General features: G+C 38.3%; 1 long non-coding RNA gene and 1 pseudogene across 1 annotated transcript in view; both read right to left on the bottom strand.

Moving 5' to 3' along the window:
* LOC117006824 overlaps positions 1-12,044 on the bottom strand; it is a 37,126-nt pseudogene extending 25,082 nt beyond the window's left edge.
* Positions 12,045-15,885: 3,841 nt separating this feature from the next.
* Positions 15,886-21,237, bottom strand: part of LOC117009068 — a 63,652-nt gene continuing 58,300 nt past the window's right edge. Inside the window, exons 19-21 of the long non-coding RNA XR_004420425.1 lie at positions 19,762-21,215; positions 16,337-16,468; positions 15,886-15,956 (exon numbers count right to left, since the gene is read on the bottom strand). This is a non-coding gene — a long non-coding RNA (uncharacterized LOC117009068). The remainder of the gene's footprint in view (positions 15,957-16,336; positions 16,469-19,761; positions 21,216-21,237) is intronic.

Raw genomic sequence — 21,237 nt, 5'->3', positions numbered from 1 at the left:
TTAACAAAGGGGTATATATTGTGTGGGTATATATATATTGTGGTGTGTGTATATAATCATACACACACGCCCCTCAAAGGTGAATTGTGCATCTTCAATCAGGCACAGAATTCCAGGTCATGTAATGCTGCCTAAAATATCTGGCAGAACTTCTTTTTGAATAGCTTCATATATTTGCTTTTGTCTCCGTGCTACATTAATTCACTGTATTGCATGGAAGCCTTTGCTAAATAAATGCAAAACTATATTGCTGTGACCCTTGTCCTCTTCAATTCAACTTCTTTATCTTGTGTCACAATCCCTTCACATCCTCCCATGCCTTAAAAGTCTGTTACCTTGTGAAATTTTTGATCTCTCTTTTAGACCAGCATAATACTAATTTTCAGTAAAGTTTCTTCACTATGGATTCTGAAAAGCAAGCTGTATGCGCTTACTCTGAAGCACTTCAAATACACCTACAGAAAAATGCAACAAAGGGGGTCATTTCAGGGTCTCAGTGCAGGGCAGGAGTGCATCTTCCAGAAGCTTCGTGCGTACAAGGAGACTTGAGCTGTTTTTTGCTTAGATTTACTGTGCAGGCACCAATGCCAGAAATATAGGGTGGGAAGGAGGGGGAAAATCTTGGGTAATCTCTCCAAAAGAAGGGAAATAAATATAAATATAAATATAAATATAAATATAAATATAAATATAAATATAAATATAAATATAAATATAAATATAAATATAAATATAAATATAAATATAAATATAAATATAAATATAAATATAAATAAATATAAATATACCCCAGAAGAATATCTGGCTTTTTATCAGAATAAACATCACATTCTCCAGCACGAAAAATCTAGCTTGTTGATGTGTTGCTTGCAAACAAGAACAGAAGAAAGGAACACTTTCAGACTTAAAAATAAATTCATATTTGAGCAGAAACAATGATCTGGCATGTCAGTTCATCAGATGAAATATTTAATGAGGTTTAATAAGTTTACTCTTGAGCAACCAGAAATCAACATTATTCTTTAGGCTGACATTTGCATTGAGGACTCAACAATTTCATCTGAAGTTTTTGTGAAAAGTTTTGGAAGACATTACAGACTGAAATTCTCTTGCACCAAGTACAAACATCTTTATTTCCCCTATTATCATCCTGAAAATGTGCATCTAAAAGGCATCTAAGAAGTATCTTAAGAAATATCTTTCATGGTATTTTTTAAGTTTGACAATTTTTCAAAGTATAGAGGAGAAAGGGGGCATGAGAAAGATGAGATTCACAGACATCACCCCAAAAAGGTCAGAACAGAAGGTTACCTTCCCTTGTGCCATCTACCACTCCTGCTGCTGCTGTGTCAGAACAGAGGAAGCTCATTAACTCAGCCGTGTGTCATCCACTTTGAGTCTCCTACTGGAATGCCCAGCTGCAGACCTCTGGGCTGAGCTGCAAGCCTTTCCTCGGGAGGGAGAACCCAGAACACACCCTGAATTTGAGAATTCAGAGCACTCACATGAAAAATGGAGCATGTGAGTTTTGGATCTAGCAGACCAGGTTTAGGGGGAAAACTGAGCAGGCTTTGACACCAGTGTGACATCTCCCTCCATGAATTTGTGGCCAGGATCAGCTGGACTGGTTTGGTGCATGGGAGGTTGGCACCAATAACCATATAAACAAAATTGGCTTCCTTTCCAGGGTTTGTGTGTGTTTGTTTGTTTGTCTGGGGTTTTTGTTTGTTTATTTGGTTCTTTTTTTTTTTTAATATTGCTTCATTATTTAATGAGGTGGCCAAAAAACAATTATGGCATAGTGAGGGCATAGTTTCCTTAAGCTGAAATTGCAGCTGGAAAACTCCTTCTTTTTAAGTCCAAATCTAGTTTGTCATTTCCAATGCCTTCCCCTTTGCTATAGATGCCTAACATGGAAAGGAAATAATTTTCTTTCTTTTGAGCCAAATTATAATATATACTACTCCTAGTTTTACTGCTTTTTCTTGAATTAAAACGTAAAGAATTCCACTTGAGTTTGAGAAACACACATCTATGTACTATTTTGAGTCCAATTTGGAAACTAAGAACATAATTTTGCTATCTAATCAGACACAGATACTAACATTTTAATATCCACTCCTCTCCAGATTTTATCAATCGCATTTTAAAAAGAAATAATTTGTTACATGAGGAGTTCAAGCACTAAGCAAAATGTGGCAGTCAAAGCAATATAGATCCAGTTGTCATGGAAAAATTCTGATTACTCAAGCATACCTACCTTCCCTTTTTAACTGTATGTCTTCCATGCAGAGGATCAAGTATGAGATCAATAGAGTCACACACGTTTTCAATTAGTACAGTCTCATCAAAAGCTAAAGCTCTTTCAATGATCTTTCAAAAACTTTACCTGAAAAATAAAATTCCCCCCCTCCAATATTAGATAAACGCTGGTTATAGAAAGATTTCTTTTATGTAATATAAATGGCAAAGTTTTTCTAAAAGCACGTGGTTATACCACAGAAAAACTGTTCACAAGGAATTGCCCAGTGTTTAAGAGTTTGATACTTTTGAGTTCAACATCTTTCAATAGCTCTTGGTGTTCCTCATATTAAAAAAAATACATATATATATATTGCTGAGGCTTTTCTTATAAGCAAATATGAGGGTACAGCCCCACAAGGAAGACACTGGAATTGACACAGAAATTTTGGGGGAGCAGATATATATATCTATATCTAATATATCTATATCTATGTCATCTATATCTATATTATTGTGTTACAGCTTTTGATATATCCTAATTTAAATTATAAACACTTTCTTGAAGGACTTCAAAACCACTTAGAGTCTGACTTGAATGGGCATGAAAAAATGAGTAGATAATAATGGAAAGATAAGTAATCAGATGATATAGCTTCACAGTGTGAATGAAAAAACATGATAATTTGTGAGGGTTGGAAAAAAAATGAAAACCAAACCAGGACAGATGTGGGAAAAGGGCTGATTCAAATCAGCAGACAGGCTAGATGATTAAGACCTATTTTAAAAATCAGGCATTATTATGACCATTTACTGTGTTGCGTAATTGTGTGTTATATCTGGAATTTAGTTAAAAAAAACTCTGAAAGCCCTTTGAAATGGAGCATTATCTCCCTAAATCTGAATAAAGATAAGAACATATATTAAGAGATCAGTTACACGCTAGTGCTGCCAGGTAACCTATAATTCAGTAATAAGAATTAAAATCATGTTTGTTTACCAGAAAATGACCCAATATTGGATTTTGCCTTTACTGGCGCATATGCATATGAGGTGCTGTGTTCTGCTGACTAAACTAGAGTATAAGTAAGGTTTTATCATCAGGCTTTGCACCTTACCTGTTGAAAAAGTGATGTGACCCTCACAAGAAGTGCACCTCAACCTCCATCTCATTTCCTCCTCATCACTTGAAAACAACATAAAAAGGACGCCTTTTCAAGTACCATTTTTAAAGGAAAATGATGCTGTGGATAAATGAGCAGAATTGCTGCAATATTTCAATTCTTGTAAGTAAGTGCATTTCAACAAAAATCCCTCATGAAAATTAGGGGAACTTGAAGGCAGTAAAGGCGAAAGCCAATTCTTCAGAGTGCACATATCCTTTCTGTCCTAGACGTACGACTTTAAGGTCAGCTCCATATTTATTCTTTATCCATTTAATTCCCTCTTGCTGGGGATCCATCATCAGAGGTCAGCACTCACAGTTTGTTAGAACAGTGGCATTTTCTGTTGACATCCCATCACCTTCGTTACTCCATGCCACATCATCTGTCAACGTGGTAATTGGGTCCAGGCCCTCCTTCCCGGGAAAAGGATCCTTAAAGTCAGAGTGGAATATAATCAGCAAGGTTACCAAACAGCAAGACATGACTCAGTGCAATGCACAGGATAACGGGGGGGGATGTAAATTAAAGGTAGAAAAGTAAGGAGGATCCCTGCGGAGCTGCAGATGAAAAGGAAGTGCCGAGAAGCAGTTTATCATATTTATAACAGATTCTAAAGAAGTATTTTCTCTAAAGACATTTAATTCATAAAAATATTTCTAGATCAATAAAGTTAAAAAGGCATCATATATTATAAAATTCAGTGTATCCTGATATTGCAAATTCAATGATTATGTATGCTCTTGAGTACCTGTTTCTGGGACATAAATCAGTATTTATCCACAAAAAAAATAAATCATAAGAGCAGATTCCCATGGCATCTTATTAATGTATTTCAGCTACCCTCAAAAGCTAGAGAATGGGGCTATCTCTGGGGACAGAGGCAGCCATGGAGCTCCCCGTGGGGCACCAGCTGCAGCAAAGATCTGGTGTGAGTGCCCCTTCACCAAGGAGGGGGCTGTCACAGAGCAGCCACCTCACAGCCACAATTGCTGGATGCCAACTCCCACAGGCACCTACGAGGAGATGAAATAAAATAGAAGGGAACGTTGGAAATCAGTGCTTACCAAACAGGTATGGGTGGGAAGAGAAATGCCTAATGCTGCACAACAGAATAACAGAGAATGAATAAATAAGTTGCACCTTATCAATTGAGTAAGGTACGTGAAGAAGTTGTTTGGAATAAACAAGAGGGGCTGGTGGAAGCATAACAGAAGAGCTGTCCAGATACCTGGAATTCATTTTTTTCCTTACTGAGGTAAAGGACAAACCTCCACCAATTCCTTCATGGTGTTATTCCAGGCTTCTTTATTAGTGATTTTTGGATTGAATTCAAAAGCCATAAACAAAAAAAAGCACTGTATCATCAGTATTAAACCTGAACTACCTTCTCCCTCATCCAAAAATACCTTGAAAACTCTTCAATCAAAATTTTCCTTCTCCCTGGGCCTGTCTAGTCCTCACTGCTGGCTTTTAGACTGAAGCTTCTTTTAAAAGTGTGCACTGAAACAATGAAACACCCCTATGTATATCTGACAGTAATTTATAAAGAAAAGCATTACATATATTTAAGTGGAGCCAAATTTTCACAATTATTAGTAATAAGAATGGCACCACACCTCTAGTGCAGCTTCTGGGGCACAATGTCGTAGTTACTGTAGCATTACAGAATGCATACCACCTTAAATTATCTAACTCTTGGTTCTAATCTCTGAGCCCAAAATAAACCTAACTTTTGATGAATGTGCTGAAAATACAAGCACAAAGACCCCAGGAGGCCTACACTCCCCTCTGCAAGCATACAACATATCTATCTCCCATGTGTAATACACTCATCTAAATATAGCAAAAGACTGAAAACATGTTTTTTTATCTCTGGACTGTAAGACAACTAATACAATAATTTCCATTAGTTGAAATACTTGTGAAAAACAATAGCACTGGGGTATTATCAGCATTCCTCATATTAATTTTGACACAACGCATGAAAAATATCTGAATATATAGGTACATCTATTGTCACTGTATCTGCACAAAGCTGATACTTAATGACATAGAACTACTTGCTGTTTCTTCTGTAGAGGATTATTAATAAACATCTATTCTAACACAACTCTTTGAGTGTACTTGTCTCTCATTTTCCACTCTTCCTCCCTTGGAAGAAAACAACCAAAACTGAAATGAGGTATTTTGTCTCACTGCTGTTCAGTGAAAGCATCTTAAAAAGTAAAACATCACAGTATGGTTGATTTTTATTCATAAAAATGTTCAATCCATTAAAAAAGAATTCTTAAAGAGTTAAAAATGGAATTTATTTCCAGAGTCCTACTATTGAAAATATACAGGGCAAATTTTTCTACCTAGGCTAGGTAGAAGGAGGTTTCTGAGAAAGGATTTTATCTGCAAGCAAGTTTTTGGTGGAAAAGCACAGGGAGAGGTTCCAAGTAAAGCAAAGCTCTAGACAAATTAGTGACTGTTAAACTCTAGCACAAAGCAAATGTCTACAAAGAGATGTCCCCACTATTCCAAGTGCTGACCTTGGAAACTCAAATTTGGATTTAACTGTGTTTCCATAGCTCACCAGCTGTGTCATAGATCTCTGATTGAAAATGAGGTAAAAGTGCTGCCCATTTCACATACTTCTGAGAATAAGCGACATTAACTGTGATATAAATGTGACATAAGAAATAGGAAACAAGTAGGAAGGGGTGAGGAGCATTTGCACTAAGGAAGAAAAAAATGGTCCAAAGCTTCAAAAGTAAGGGGGGAGAAAGCTTTGCAGAGACAACTGCAAGGATTGGAACTTCTATGCATTTAATGAGTACTCCATGTGCAGAAAAATGGGGATTATCACAGCTACATGCTCTTCCTGGAGCTGAGAAGCAAAGCAGAATAGATCTCTCTGTACAGCTCTTTCATTTTTACAGCATTTGCTGTTACAAAGGTGTCACAAAGGACAGAGAGACCTTGGTATTGAGAGTTGGAAAGGGAAGGGATATTCTTCTGCCAGAGCACCTCTCTCTTTCATTTCCCTCAAAAGATACCTGCAATCTGAGGAAAGTGTGCGGTGTGCACACACTCTCTATATAATTGCACATATATGCATATCCTGGAAAACAAATACATTTAATGAGGCATTTGTATATACAGACCTGTACTTCAAATTTTACTTTTTTTACCTTTAGAGGAGGAATCTGGAAATATCTGTGCCTTTGGTTCCTGGTGATACTGTTTTTTGAAGGGTCCAAAGTAAGACACAAATGCTTCTGTCAAGAAGATGTCACCACATAAACGTTTTCTTCTGTGCTTTGAAGGTTTCAATGGACTGGCTCCAACATGTTTTTGGACTGCAAAGCAAAATCAGAATATGTTATGTCTTGAGCACCATGGAAGTGACAGAATGTCTAATCTCCATGTTATTAACCAGAAGCACATCAAAGTACAACAGTACTCCATCAACAAGGGATACACTTCCAAAGACTGCAAAAGCTGGAAGCAATCCAAAATTTCTGACTTGAAACCATTGAAGCTGAAAACAATAGGATAGAACTTTTTGTCAAACTTTCTCTCTACTGGTTTTTTCAGTAATGGGGCATTTTGTCTAGATCAGATGCAGCATGGACACACTTTAATATTGGCAGCATCTGTGTCCTACTGCCAGTGCAGGTATTCCAGCAACATTCAGAAAGGGGAAGGAAACAAGAATATTAGGAGACAAAAAAAGAAGAAAGAGCTGTCTCAACTTCAGTAAGAATGTCACTTCTACTTTTTTTCAGCACTTTTTTTGCAAGGGGAGGAGGAAGGCAGCAGAGTTGATATCCCTGCCCATGGCAGGGGGTTTAGATCTTAGATGGTCTTTCAGGTCCTTTCAAACCCAAAACATTCTATGATTCTGGGAAGACCTGCAGGGTCTTTTGCTCTTATTTATCTTCTTCTTCTTTTATCTACTAGCTACAGACATCTGGCTCAGCTAAGGCTGCAATGATTTGGAATTTTGGCAGGAGAAAAGATTAGGGTGACCAAACACACAGGCTGCCCAGACAGGTTGTGGAATTTCCATGGTCCTGGACAATCTGGTCTAACCAATCCTGTTTGATCAATGAGGATGGATTAAAATATCTCAGAATGTTCCCTCCAGCTGCAGTGATTCTGTCAAAGTTTAACTCTAGAATCACTATCTTAATATATTTTTTTTTCTAACAGAGAGCCCTGGTTTCCCTTGTTCTTTTGCAGAGTTCATTTTAACCATGCTAACCCTGGGATATTTAAGATGAATAATCAGGAATGGTCTCAGATATTGATGATTCATTATAAGCAGCTATGTGGAAAGCTGTTATTTTATTCAAGTCACATGATACAAACAGCCCACCATCTATTTGAAATTTAAGATGGTTACTAAAGAATTTCAGAATATGAAAGGATCTTCTTTAAATAAAAATAATATTTAAGATATGGATCATCACCGAAGTAGAGAAAGGGCCAGGATGAAAGAAGGGAAGCACCCCAGAACTATTTATAAGGACAGCCATTTATGCTCTGCCCATACAGACATTTGTTTGTCAGAGCAATGACAGTAATCAAATAATATTTTTCCAGTCCTTTACATGATGTAATCTAAATCAATTAAAATCTCTGAATGTAAAGTATCCTCTATACTTCATGGAATTTGATACTAAAAATTTGTTTTTTGCTGGTGTCATCTGCTTAAGAGCTTAAAAGAAAACTCTTACATGTGCTCATTTTTGAAAGCTGAACAGATTATAAAATCCATCTCAAAAAACTCACTCTCATTTAAAAATAATTTTCCATGTGTACAAAGGGAAAGTAATAAGATAATTGTTAAATTTTATATTCATGAAGTATTTTCCATTTGTATTTTTCAGAAAAATCAGAAATACTTACTGGCATGGCTAAACATTCAATCTTGTGAAGACAGATACAGAATTCAATGATAACAGAAGACTCGTAGTCTTTTGTTATAAAAGAGGAATATAGAAGATCCACTAAGAAAATGGAAATATCTTTAACCAAAGTATGCTGCTTAAAAGAGCTAGCATGTATGTGTTTCACAGTATAAAGACAGGAATTTGCTGTGTGAAGGCCTCCTAAACCCCAGTTCCACCCATAAGAGATGCCCAACAAGTGACAAGTAAAGGATCATCCCTGTTAAAGGTCCTAACAGCAATCTTTGCAACATAGTAGTTTTGCTTTGAAGTGTTTTAGACATCCATTTTTGCCCACAGAAGTCATTGGATTTTTCTTTAAATCACTAACTGAGGGCAACAAGACAATAAACCCATTAATTTACAAGAGGGTTTTTTTGATTTATCCATTCTCTCTTGTTGTCACTGATGGGTAAGTCATAAACAATAAAGAGTACCCACCTCATTCTCCAAAACAGCTTTGAAATTTGAAGATTTGCTAAACATAGAATGATTGTCTATTTAAATCTTCAGTAATTTTACCATACCAGCCAGGCACCATAAATCACTAGCGACATTGGCTAACAAGGGTTTAAGAGTTGGAACATGCAGTGTAATAAATTTCCAGACAGTTAAAAATCACTATAATTTTATTCTAATGCATTATAGATTGCCTGTAATGTCATCCTGGCCGGGGTGACCCATTTCTAATTTTGAACAGCTGTTCAGCTCGGGAGTTAGTTAATGATTAAATATAAATTGCCTGATTTATTAGTCTGAATGGCTGAGCTTCCAGGTCAATGCTATATAGACAAAATCATCAGTCTTGATGCTTTTCAGAAGTTAACTGTCTCCTGTTCTAGTCAAAAAGAATTTATTCTCAGAGGAAAAGGCTTGACATTCTCAATTAATCCTTTCCAATATTTTCCCCCTTAACTTACACAATAAGATCACTAATAAAATCTCAAATTTTGGAGATAAACTTCTTTTAACTATGTGTAAATCTTCAAGACCTGGAGACTGACTATGGGCAAAGGCCATGGATTTGCACAAAGCTTCCAAAAGCTTTGGAGGGCTGCAAAGCCAGGCCATCTCAGGTGTTTTGGGGCAAAAAAAAGTTTTCATATGCAGATAGTAACATCAACTTCACTGTTTTTCTACCAAAAATTATTTACATATTTTACATTTCTAGCATAGTAATTTCAGAATCAGATAAAAATATATATTCTGGTTTAATTGCACTGGGGTTTTTTTTATTAGTTTCATGGTCTTACAGTATTTTTTCCCAAAGTGATTTAATATTGATTGCTATGCTCTGCTGAGATATTTGCAGAAACAAAAGTATCCACACTCTGATCTTAGAAAGCAATGTCACAGGGATTTTAAGAAATCCAACTTGAAATATTTATTCAGACTACCTTGGGAACTCATGTCATAGTGTAAATATTCCTTGTTCATTCTATTTCCTGTCATATACACGTATTTGTCAAAAAAGGAGTTATTAAAATTCTAGATGATGAATTGAGACAGAACAATTTGTAATGACCTAGGAGAGACTGCTCAGCAATGCTGTAGCTGACTCCAGTGGTTCTGTTAAATAGGCAAGCAGTAGCTTTAATGATGTTTGTCTGCAAATAAAGCTAATAATCACACTGAAATATATATAATTTTACCATAAATACATTTCATTCTTATTTAAAAATTATTAGTTTCCGTAAAAAACCAAAAGCAAATAGCAAATATCTGATGGGTGCCTTGCACTTATTTGCAATCTAAAGTGCAACAAGGGCAGGTGCAGGGCTGTTCCATCCTGACCCAGAGGATTATTCAGTCTTTCTGCTCATTAACCAGAGGCTGCCCAGGCTGTCACAATGTGTTCACAGTTGTGTATAAATGTGGTGACTTCGTTATCGAGATTTCTCTCCAGCAATCATGCCAATATCAGTTCCTCAGCAATACTGGATTTTTAGGAAATACAATTGTGGTGCAGCACATTTTACTTCACACAATTTTATTGAGAGTTTATTTGTGATTTGGGGTTGTTTGGTTGGGTCTTTTTTGATTTAAAGGATTTCTAATAATGGTCATCTTGTCATCTTTGTCCTTCCCTGCACTCCTTCTGCCTATTTTCCCCACACAATCTTCAAAAATTTAGGCTTAGCCTAACTGATGCTTGTTCAACAAAAAATTTCAACTATTTAAAAATTCACACTAAGATGAACATTCAGGCAAAATCTTCTCACCTCAGGTCACTTAACCAACCTATTGGCTAGCCCAGTAATTTTGTTTATTCTCTTCACATCATCTGGACCTAGGGCTGTTTCTTCAACTGCTTTCTCAAGTGAAGATGTGAGCTTATGCAGAAGAGGGATGGGTAAATAATGTAGTTAAGGTTTGTTGCTTGGGGGTTTGTTTGTTTTTAAAATGTATTATTTTTATTTCAAATAATACAGTAATTTCACGATTATAAGCCGCACTGATTATAAGCCGCACTTCTGGGTTTCAGCAACTTTTTGGTTTTTGTCCATACATAAGCCGCACCTGATTATAAGCCGCATGTTACAATACAGAGTGTGATAAAAGGTATCTGTTCTATCACCATCTGTTGAGGGTGGGGACAGTGATCCTTATCTCAATGGCAGATAATTTGCTAATGGGCCATCCATTGAAACCAGGCACGGCATTGTTCTTTATCTTTTCACACCCCATCCTTCCTCCAGCCAGTCATTGTCTGCTAATGGCCCATTGAGTCCCACTGCGTGACTGATAAAATTACTGCATCCCATTGAAAGTTGCTCAGCCAGGGGGAAGAGCCCAACATTTCTTACCAAGATAAAAACAGAGGTTTTGGGACAATAAGGTAGCCCCTTTCTCCACTGGACTCCAGAGGAAAACTGGATTTCTCCACATCACCACTGGACCTCCAGAGGGAAACTGCACCTTCTGCAGGAGCACTGCTCCAACTGAGCCACATCTGTCACTGCAAGGGGACTGCAATCACCATTTAATGGGACTGCTACCAACACCCTGCCTGACGGTGTCAGGTTGTACTCTGACTGTGTCAGGGTTTGGAGTTTGTTTCTTTGTAGTACTGTATTTCTATTTTAATTTCCCTAGAAAAGAACTGTTATTCCTAATTCCCATATTTTTGCCTGAAAGCCCCTTGATTTCAAAATTATAATAATTTGGAGAGAGGGGGTTTGCATTCTCCATTTCAAAGAGAAACTCCTGCCTTTCTCAGCAGACACCTGTCCTCCAAACTAAAACAGCAACTTTTCGTTCTTTGTCCATATATAAGCCGCACCTGATTATAAGCCGCACTTTGGGTTCGGACCAAAATTTTAGTCAAAATGGTGCGGCTTATAATCGTGAAATTACTGTATATTTTAACGACAATAACTGTAGGCAGTACCTTTAACTTTGTGGGAGGAAAAACTTCAGAGGAAATGTTTTGCTAAATGCTGTGGGTTTTTTCCTGCAGCTTCTGGACCACCGTAAGTACATTAGCTAACAACAATTTCAATCAAAAAAATGCAAGACAGATTTATTATTTTCATTTTGCATCTGAGCCTGGAGATGCAAAAACATTCAGTAATTTTCTCACAGATTAATTCAGAATTTCTGCACGCTGATTCGCACCTTCAACCACATTCTCTCCACTCTGCTCAGAAGGCAGCAACATCCCTGGCTTTGCTTCCAGGGGTCTCATACTGCCCATGCCTCAAAAAAAGTTACCTCAAACTGATTTGTTTGTCTAGAATAACATACAGAGCTAACAACAGTGAGTTCCACTTGAGGGTAAAATTTTCCTATGTGGGTTTAATGGAGTAGGAGCAAGTTGTGCACACCTTCACAAAAGTTGTTTCTACCATTTTTGCAGGATCAGAGATTGGCTCTCTTCTGTCAGGTTTGATGCTTGAATTGGTGATGTGCAACCAGGAAATTTATAAATTATTTATAAATTTAAAATAAGAGACTTATTGGCAAAGGGGGGAAAATACATCTTATAGATTAATAAAGAAAGTTGATTTGATTTCTTTGGGGATAATGAGGCAACCAATACACTTCTTATGGTGATGAGTCTTAAATGGAGAGACTAATGAGGACTTATACTGAATAAATATGATGACTTGCCCCCAATAAGAGCATCTAATCGAGATGGGCTACAAGTAAAATTTCATCAATCTAGCATTCAAGACATAAGAAGAATGAGCACAGTAACAGTTCTCTGCTCTTTTTTAGGAGAGACTTATTTCTAGACACCTCAAGTCTGCCTGGATGATAACAGAGACTATATACTTGACTAGAGTTCAAGTACACTCATCCATCAAAGGGTCAGGTAGTAAAGATGAGAGAGTGAGACAAACAGTAAGCAATGCCTCAATATCTGTGGGATTTGATTTTTTTGGATACATAATAGTCTCCTTTATCACAGCAGTTCTTATCCTATGATTTCTGAATAGGAAAGCTGTCACTACAAAACACACCATTCCCTTTTGTCATCTTTTCATAGCACACCACATAAATAAAATCTAGCAACAGTAGAATTACAATATTACATTTTATACCTCAGACCCTAAATTCTCTGGGATAAACCATGTATTTTAAATACACTTGTTTTCAAGGAAGCTAGTGCCAGGAAACTCTATTCCACAAATCACAGCAGAGAGTCATTATTCTCCTTAGCAAGGTTGCTGAACTGTGCCTTTCTACAATCCTTGTCAGGCACAGAGTGTATCTTAAGTGCTATCATATATTAATAACAATGATTGTCATGATAAATAATACAAATTGCACCACTTCTGCTAAAGGGATCAGCTTGCTCCAACTTTTTTGCCTTAGCACTACTAAACTTTACTTCTCTTTTTTTTTTTATTGCATAGTATAGGCATACTTATTGTGAAATATATATGAATTTAAAAATCATAATTTTCAAAAATATTTTTAGCAGATAATTAGTCTCATGAAGGATGGAACTCTGATTTATTTCCACTCAAAATACTTATAATTTTGCTTTTGAAGAAATATTCCTTTTTCATATTTCCTAACTATGTTTTCATTCAATTTACTGTAATCAATTTACTATATAGCAATTTTTGGGCTTGATGGGATATTAAAAATTTAACATACAAGTAGGGATTCATAGCCATCATCCTCCACAGAATGTTTTTAATCGTCTTCAGAACTATAAAAATGTTTGAATTACATAGCATATTTCTATTAGTACCAGCCTGTGTATATTTACCATCAAAAAAAGATTGCTGTAACAATATTTACTACAGTGTTACCCATAGACCATAAAATAATTTTGGTCAGCAATTACCTTTAAGATCATTGAGTCCAACTGCTAACCCAGCATTGCCAAGCCCACCACTAAGCCAGTCCCTAAATGCTACACCTACATATCTCTGAAAAATACCTTCAGGGTGGTGACTCTACCTGGCAACGTTTTTGGTGAAGAAAGTGTTCTTAATATGCAATCCAACCATTCTTTGACACAGCCTGAGCCCATTTTCTCTTGTCCTTGCTGCCTGGGAGGAGAGCCTGTCCAGTTCACTCTGCAGAGCCTCCCTACCCTCCAGCAGAACAATTCTGCTCAGCTTTGGTGCAGTCTGTGAACTGACTGCAGGGACAGTCAATCCCCTCATAATTTCTCATTTAAAGATGTATTCTGGAGGCCATGAAAAGTGAAAGGAGGTCAGTATAACTGTGCTGCCTAGACTGAAGGTGTGTTATTGATTGCTAACAGCTGCACTGGTTATCATTGCTGAGAATTGCTGGCCACAAAAACTTCCATATGAAAAATATGTACAGCTCTCCTTCCCTCTCTCTCTTTGCCAACAGAAAGAAGCTGAATTATGAGTCAGGGAGTACAGAATATCCATGCATGCAGAAGCAGAGATCACTAGCATCTGATGCTCTGTCTTCAAGTTTATTCTTTAGAAGATTGATAGAGGAAGATGGAAAAGAGATGGGAAAATAAATGACTGAAAAGGAAAAGGGCAAGAAATGACCTGAAGATAGGGGGCAATCCCACTGGCTGATAGCCCAGAGAGACAGATACAGAAAAATGTCCCTGTATTGAGAGTGACCTTCTTTTAACATTAGAAGAATTCTTGTTTTTATGGACACAACTCTGAGTTGTTTACTCACACAGCCCAGATAAGCACTAAAAGCTTTCTACAGGCTGATGGGCTACACAGGGTTATCGACTGCTAAGGTAAATAAAATCTAAGTACCTGTTGCTAAGAGCTGCCTGCATGGTTCATTTTTCTATTCACAGGAAAAAATACAAGTTTGCCTTCCCTTTATACTAATTTCAAAGATTTCCTTACCTTTAAAAAGCCTGACATGAATCAGGTTGCATAGGCCAGGGGTCCACATTACAAAATACGGAATGAAGAATTACAGTAATTTCACGAATACAAGCCGCACCAATTTGACCAAAATTTTGGTGGAAACCCGGAAGTGTGGCCAATATTCCGGGGCGGCTAATACATTAACAAAATTCTAAAAGCTGCCAACACGGAAGTGAGAGCCCGCGGCAGCCCCAAGCCAAGCTGGAGCCCGGCCGGCCCCGGCAGAGGTGGGAAAGCCTGGCAGAGGCGGGGCCAGCAGTGTGGGGGGCGGGCGGCAGAGCCTGAGCCAGAAGGGCGGGGCAGGGGGGGCGGCAGAGCCCGGGCCAGCAGGGCGGGGGAGCCCGGGAGAACTGGGGCTAGCAGTGCAGGGGAGCATGGCAGAAGCAGGAAGGCCGACGGGTGGGGCTGCCTGGCAGCAGGGGAAGCCCAGCAGAATCGGGGCCAGCAGCGTGGGGGAGCCCGGCGGTGCGGGGGCCTGCAGTGCTGGCCAGGGCGAGGAAACGCGGCGGCGGTGCAGATGGGAGGGGGCGGCCGGCGAGCCTGGCGGCGGCGGCAGCCCCGCCGGCAGGGCGAGCAAACGCGGCACGGGGCGGCCGGCGAGCCTGGCGGCGGCGGCAGCCCTGCCGGCTGGGCGAGCGAACGCGGCGCGGGGCGGTGCTGATGGGAGAGGGGGGCCAGCGAGCCCGGCGGCGGCGGCGGCAGCCCTGCCAGCAGGGCTAGCAAACGCGGCGCAGGGCGGCCGGCGAGCCCGGCGGCGGCGGCGGCAGCCCTGCCGGCAGGGCGAGCAAACGCGGTGCGGGGCGGCCGGCGAGCCCGGCGGCGGCAGCCCTGCCAGCCGGGCGAGTGAACGCGGCAGCGGGGCGGTGCTGACGGGAGACGGGGGCCAGCGAGCCCGGCGGTGGCGGTAGCACCACCCGGCCAGCCCTGCCGAGCCGTGGCGCTGAGCTGGGCCACCCGGCCCCGTCGGCAACCATGAGCAGGCCGAGCCTGCCTGGCCCCGCCCCGAGCCAGTAAAGCCCGCTATGCTGCGATCCTGTTACTAATTGGCCAATTTGTGAAAGCTGCGCACGGATTCTCGCAACGAACGAAAGTGCGGCTAATATTCGGGGTGCGGCTTATCTATTGACAAAGACAGCAACATTGTCGAGGCACCGGAAGTGCGGCTTATAATCCGTGCGGCTTGTATTCGTGAAACTACTGTAAGTCCAGCAGATCAAGAAGCACCATGGTTGAAAAAATGGAACTGTTGAAACTTTGATAGACGTTAAACTCTCTAGAAAAGACAAAGAAAACTGCCAAATAAGTTTACAGCATTTCATTCGACATCTAAAGATGGATGGCAGTAAAATGTCAACATTTCATGCTGAATTTGCATTTTTTCATCAGCTAATTCTGGCTAATTCTACTGCTGTACATAACAGTCATCCCCATGAACAGCATGTTGCACACCATGTCCTTTAGCATATGGATTAATACATGTTTCTGAGGAAGATGAGCTGATTTTAAATGTAACACTGAACAGTGCAATTCAGGATTACTGAATAGGGGTAAAAATCTGCAGAAAAATGTATTCACTGTTGACCATGTTGTGTGTGTTTAGATGGAGAAAAAGGATGAGAGCAAAGTGCAGACAAAGGGATCCTGTACTCACCAGTCTGCAGACTTCATTTCATCTACTGAACTTTTCTAATCAACTCAGCCTCTCATCATCCTCTAGCACTTAACAGGTAGGAAACCAGGCACTAAGCATCAGAGGAAATGCATCTCTCAGACATATAATTTCCTATAGGTGAAACATTTTAAAGTAACATTTTATGAAATGGATGTCACATTCCCAACTTGTTATCATTCTGGAAAAAAATTTCCTTCTAAATTTCATAGGCTGTTTGAAGTTCTGGTGCCTGCTAACTTGCAATTCATTTTTCATTCCTTCCAGGGAAGCTATCAATGTCTTTTATATGTTTCTTAATGTTATGCATTTCTTATAGACATTTGGTAAATTCCAGTCTGCCACACAGCTATTAGATAAAATTAGACATGTAATTAAAACCAGGTTACTTCAATCACTTTAAAAATTTTCTCTAAAAATATGTTAAATAACATTTCAACATTTTCTTTCCATTAATGAGAAATTATATGGTTTGAGTACAATAGATACAGAAATCATTGTTAGTGCAAATGTATGGAAGCTGTTTGGATATAACATATAAATAGATCAGCAGTTTGTGGAATTCACAAGTCACAAATGGAAAAAAGGATGATGCATCAGATGAAAATCCTATTCCTATCTGGAATTTGCAAGACATTCAAATGAACAATATTTTGCACTGTAACTGAAAGTTTTGTAGTGAAGTGATTGGAGGCTGTGTAGTAGAGCACCTAAAAACAGTGACTACATTCTTCCTGAAAGATGAATGCAAAATGTGGACCACAAGAAGCAAATACAGAATGCCCAAGAGGAATCATTTGCCTTGAAAAGTTTTTTTTGCCAGCAATCCTCAGTAAGGAAATGGTAGATGAAGACATGAATTATGTAAGTGTATACATTTTTTAAGATTTTTCATATAATAAAAGTGATTCACTTCATGGCATCTTCAAATTTCTGGACTAAGTCACAACTCAGTTACAAGAAACAAGTCAAAACCAAGTTTTCCTAAGCAAGCAAGAGTTTTCACTGTTTAACACTTAGTCAAATGTTACAAATACATCTTAGGATATATAGTATGCACACTGCACAGACAGGTATTTCCTTTTTATTCTTCAGAAGAAATTCATCTTGTAAGATGTTACTGGATGAACTAAATTTCTGTTTACTTTTGGAATCATAAGGTGGTATAGTCGAGAAGGATCTTTGGGGGTAATCCACTCCTACTCTCAACTCAGTAAAGGACTAACAGAAAGAAAACTTCAAAGCTGTCTTTGAATTGTCATGATCAGTCCCAATGTCTTCTTCCCTAAGATACTAATGAAAAAACAGCAAACAAGAAGTACTCATAAAAAGTTCAAGTATGTATTATTTTGCATTTGGTCAAGAGTGAATTTGACCAATGATAGACTAATCCATTCAACAACCCCACGAACTTTTGGAGCTTATTTTTGTTATGAGTAATAACTGCTAGAGAATTAAAAATTAGAGTTCCTTAGAAAAGTTTATCAGGTGGATCAGCTAGGGTATTGAAGCAGTTATAAAAAGAATAGTTTAAATGAGATCCTCCCACCATGCAAAGGGAATACTGCTTGAATATGCAGTATGGATTTTAAAAAGTGGTTAATAAAAGTATTCATAGTAAATGACAATACGACAAGTGTTGGCCTAACACAGGCAACAAATAAATGCAAAGGAATTGCAGCTTTGCCTGTAGTGCAGAATTCATCCTATTAGGAACTAAACATAGCTGAGGGAAAGTCTGCTGCTAATAACCCTCAGAAAAATGCATGAGGAGAGGAAAGGAGAAGTAAATAAATGTAAAAAAAAAAAGAGGGAAGTAAACAAATAAAAAAGGATTAATCAGATTTGGAGGTGGATTGAATGCAAGGTCACCTAAACCAGGAAAATGTTATTTGGGATTCAGGCAAGGAACAGAGATGTATTAATGTTTTTTTCAGAGGAACACATTAAAACAATAAAAGATTCCATGAGTTTTAAGCGTGACTGCTGCATAATAAAAATAAAGTAAAAAATATAAAATCTCCCCAAAACAACACTAAAGGCTATTTTTGTACAAAATTGTTTGTACTTAATAGACATACATCAGTATAGATGTGTGTAACAAAAAGCATGATGCTTCCATAAAGCTGTCTTTTAGTGCAGATACAAGCTTCATTAGGGTAGATTTTGATCTAAATGGGCAACTCCAAAGTCATAAGGCTAAGGCTGTTTCACATGGAAGAAAAATAACTGCTGTAGCAGCCAATGGGATTTTTGGGTGGGGGTCAGAAGAGAAAGTCAGATGGTAAAACCTATCTTTGTCTACCCACTAAAACTGTATCTTCTTCAGAACAAGAAAAAAAAAAGGATATTAAATAGCGTGAAGAAAACCAGGAAATTCCTGAAATAAAGAATTAAATTCTAAAATACCATAACTCACAAGCTTCCAAGAATTTCCATAGAAAGTGAATGTTTGTCATTCTTTTAAAATGTTAATTCATGAGAAAACAGTGAGAATAAATGCCACATTAAAGATTTCTTCTTTAAAAGACTTTGTTTATTACTTGGTATCTTAAACTGTGAGGTTACAGATCTAAATGTTACCAACAAAAATTTCTTAAGCCCGGTCAAAGTCTTTTAAACCTAATTAATGTCACAGCTTTCAAAGCATTTGAAGCTTTCTTTGCTAAGTAGGGATGATTAGCTTGCAGCAGAAAGTCCTTCCAACCACCACTTCCCAAGATGCCATAAGATGTCATTGTATCAAGAGTGCTTTGTGCTGCAGTTGCTCCACTAAATGCATACTTAAACAACAAGTAATCCCTCTCAAAAGTTCAATAGATACTTGATGACAAGTGTGGTCTTCAATTACATCATTGACTCACAAGGCACTTGTCAGCAAAAGACAAATCAAAGTTTCCTCTTCCATGTGCATGTGTGCACGTGTACTTGTGTTTGTGGGTCTTTCAGAAAATCAGAGATGTGATGCTGTTTTTATCGGTTGTTTAATGACAAATGTTAACACAGAAGTGGGAGCTTCTAAAGCCGTTCCTGGATGTTATTGCTACACTGCAGCAGGTCTTTACTGGTATATATTCCTTGTAAAACTCACAGTCAGTGACTTCTATCAACCACCATTTCAATTATCAGTCCATTGGTTATAACGTGCCTGGATGGCTTTGAGGAAATTCAGTCAGTTTGGGTAAACAGCTTCATGTGCTGCCACCCAAACTGTGGAATGTTCTTCAGTACATTTGTGGGGGAAATAGTGACAATCTTTAATGAGAGCATGCCTTTAATATTTGAACTAGATAGTAATAAAATAAATTAAAATAAAACACATTAAAATAAATAAATATTTTTTTAAAATGAAATTAAGTGGGCTCAAGGTGTCAGAGAATGAAGCTCATTAAACAAGCAGTACTTACAAGAAGCTCATTAACCAAGCAGCACTTACAAGAAGCTTTTTCCTGATGGTTTCTAGTTTTCCTGTAGCTGCTGCTAGTTCAGTGTTGAGCCAGCACACATTTTGGTTCTCTCTCTCAACACACCTTGAAAAAGACATACCACATTTGTACTTTAGAGGAGAAATTGGCCTCACTTTATTGCAAAAATCACAAATTACTCCTGATGCAAGACTTTAAGATAATCCTAGTAGTCTTTCATTACATATCTTTGCTTTAGACCCATCTTTCTACACAACAGTGAGTCAGGCAAAGATTTTTTTCACTACTGACTACAGCAGATTTTATGATAGTCTATGGAAGGATATTTTAAGCAGAACTGAATGCAACCTTAGTGAGTCTACTCTCCAGCTAGAATTAATTTATATGTATCACTTTCATGATTTTAGGATACAGGTGGAAATCAGACAGGCATTACACTTGATAAATGTACTTATCATCTACAATTGATAAGTTTTTTACTATTCTGTAATTAAATGAGGATGCTATAATGCTAGGATGAATGGAGAAATCCTGCTGCCAGGTGCTCCAGGGAATCACAAGTGATAAGCCTGTCTTATACTGCAGACAGCCAGACCCTGGATAGATGTTTCAAATGAAACATGTACATCTGGAGAATATTTCCCAACTGTTGTATTGTAATGACAATTGAAAAGTCCTGGACAGCTACATCTTTTTTTTATCACTTCCTACTAAAAATAAATACATGCATACATACTGCCAAGTACTGAACATTTCCCACTTTATCTCTGGTGGGTGTTACAAGCTCCCCAGAACACTAAGCTGAGCCTCCTAAGATAATAAAAAAATTCATTAACCCAAATTCCCCCATCAGGGATCGTTCAAGGGCTGATATATACACACCTCATTGTATTTTACTATATTGATGGTCCAGGCACAGAGACCAGCTGCTGCAAAGGATTTTGCATGAACATAATTTGGGTTGAAATCTGGATCTTTCAAGTAATGCTCCTTGGCAACCTTCAGACAATTCTGAGAAATATGCTCCTTATCATAGTCAATTAAATCTTGCAAAGAGTCATCAACCTGTGAGAACTTCCAGTGTATATAACGTTCAATTTTTTGAGAAGCAGAAGCTAAATCCTACTTTCATCTCAAAGGTAACACTGGAATCCTGCACAAGTTAATTGCTTTAGAAATGCTATTCAGTCAGTACAAAGCAAAAATATTTTCCCCAAACACAGAAGTATTCACTGTCACAAACACAATTTGTGATTTTTGTCTTGCTTGAGAAATTAGGGGGAAATGGGATAAATATAATGAAATGTTCCCCCTTTCATTTTCTCCTGGTTTTGCACTCAGTAAATTCCAGTTGTGCTCAGGCTGGCTTGAGTTTGTCACCAAAGGTACACAGAAAAGAGCAATGCAGGGTCATATCTTCTCCCTTTAAATTCAAGCTGCAAGAAAATGAAGTTGTGA

Source organism: Catharus ustulatus, chromosome 1 (genome assembly GCF_009819885.2).
Source record: "Catharus ustulatus isolate bCatUst1 chromosome 1, bCatUst1.pri.v2, whole genome shotgun sequence".
NCBI classification, from domain to species: Eukaryota; Metazoa; Chordata; class Aves; order Passeriformes; family Turdidae; genus Catharus; species Catharus ustulatus.
The sequence above is the reverse complement of the archived record's forward strand: the minus strand, read 5'-3'. Positions and strand labels throughout refer to the sequence as shown.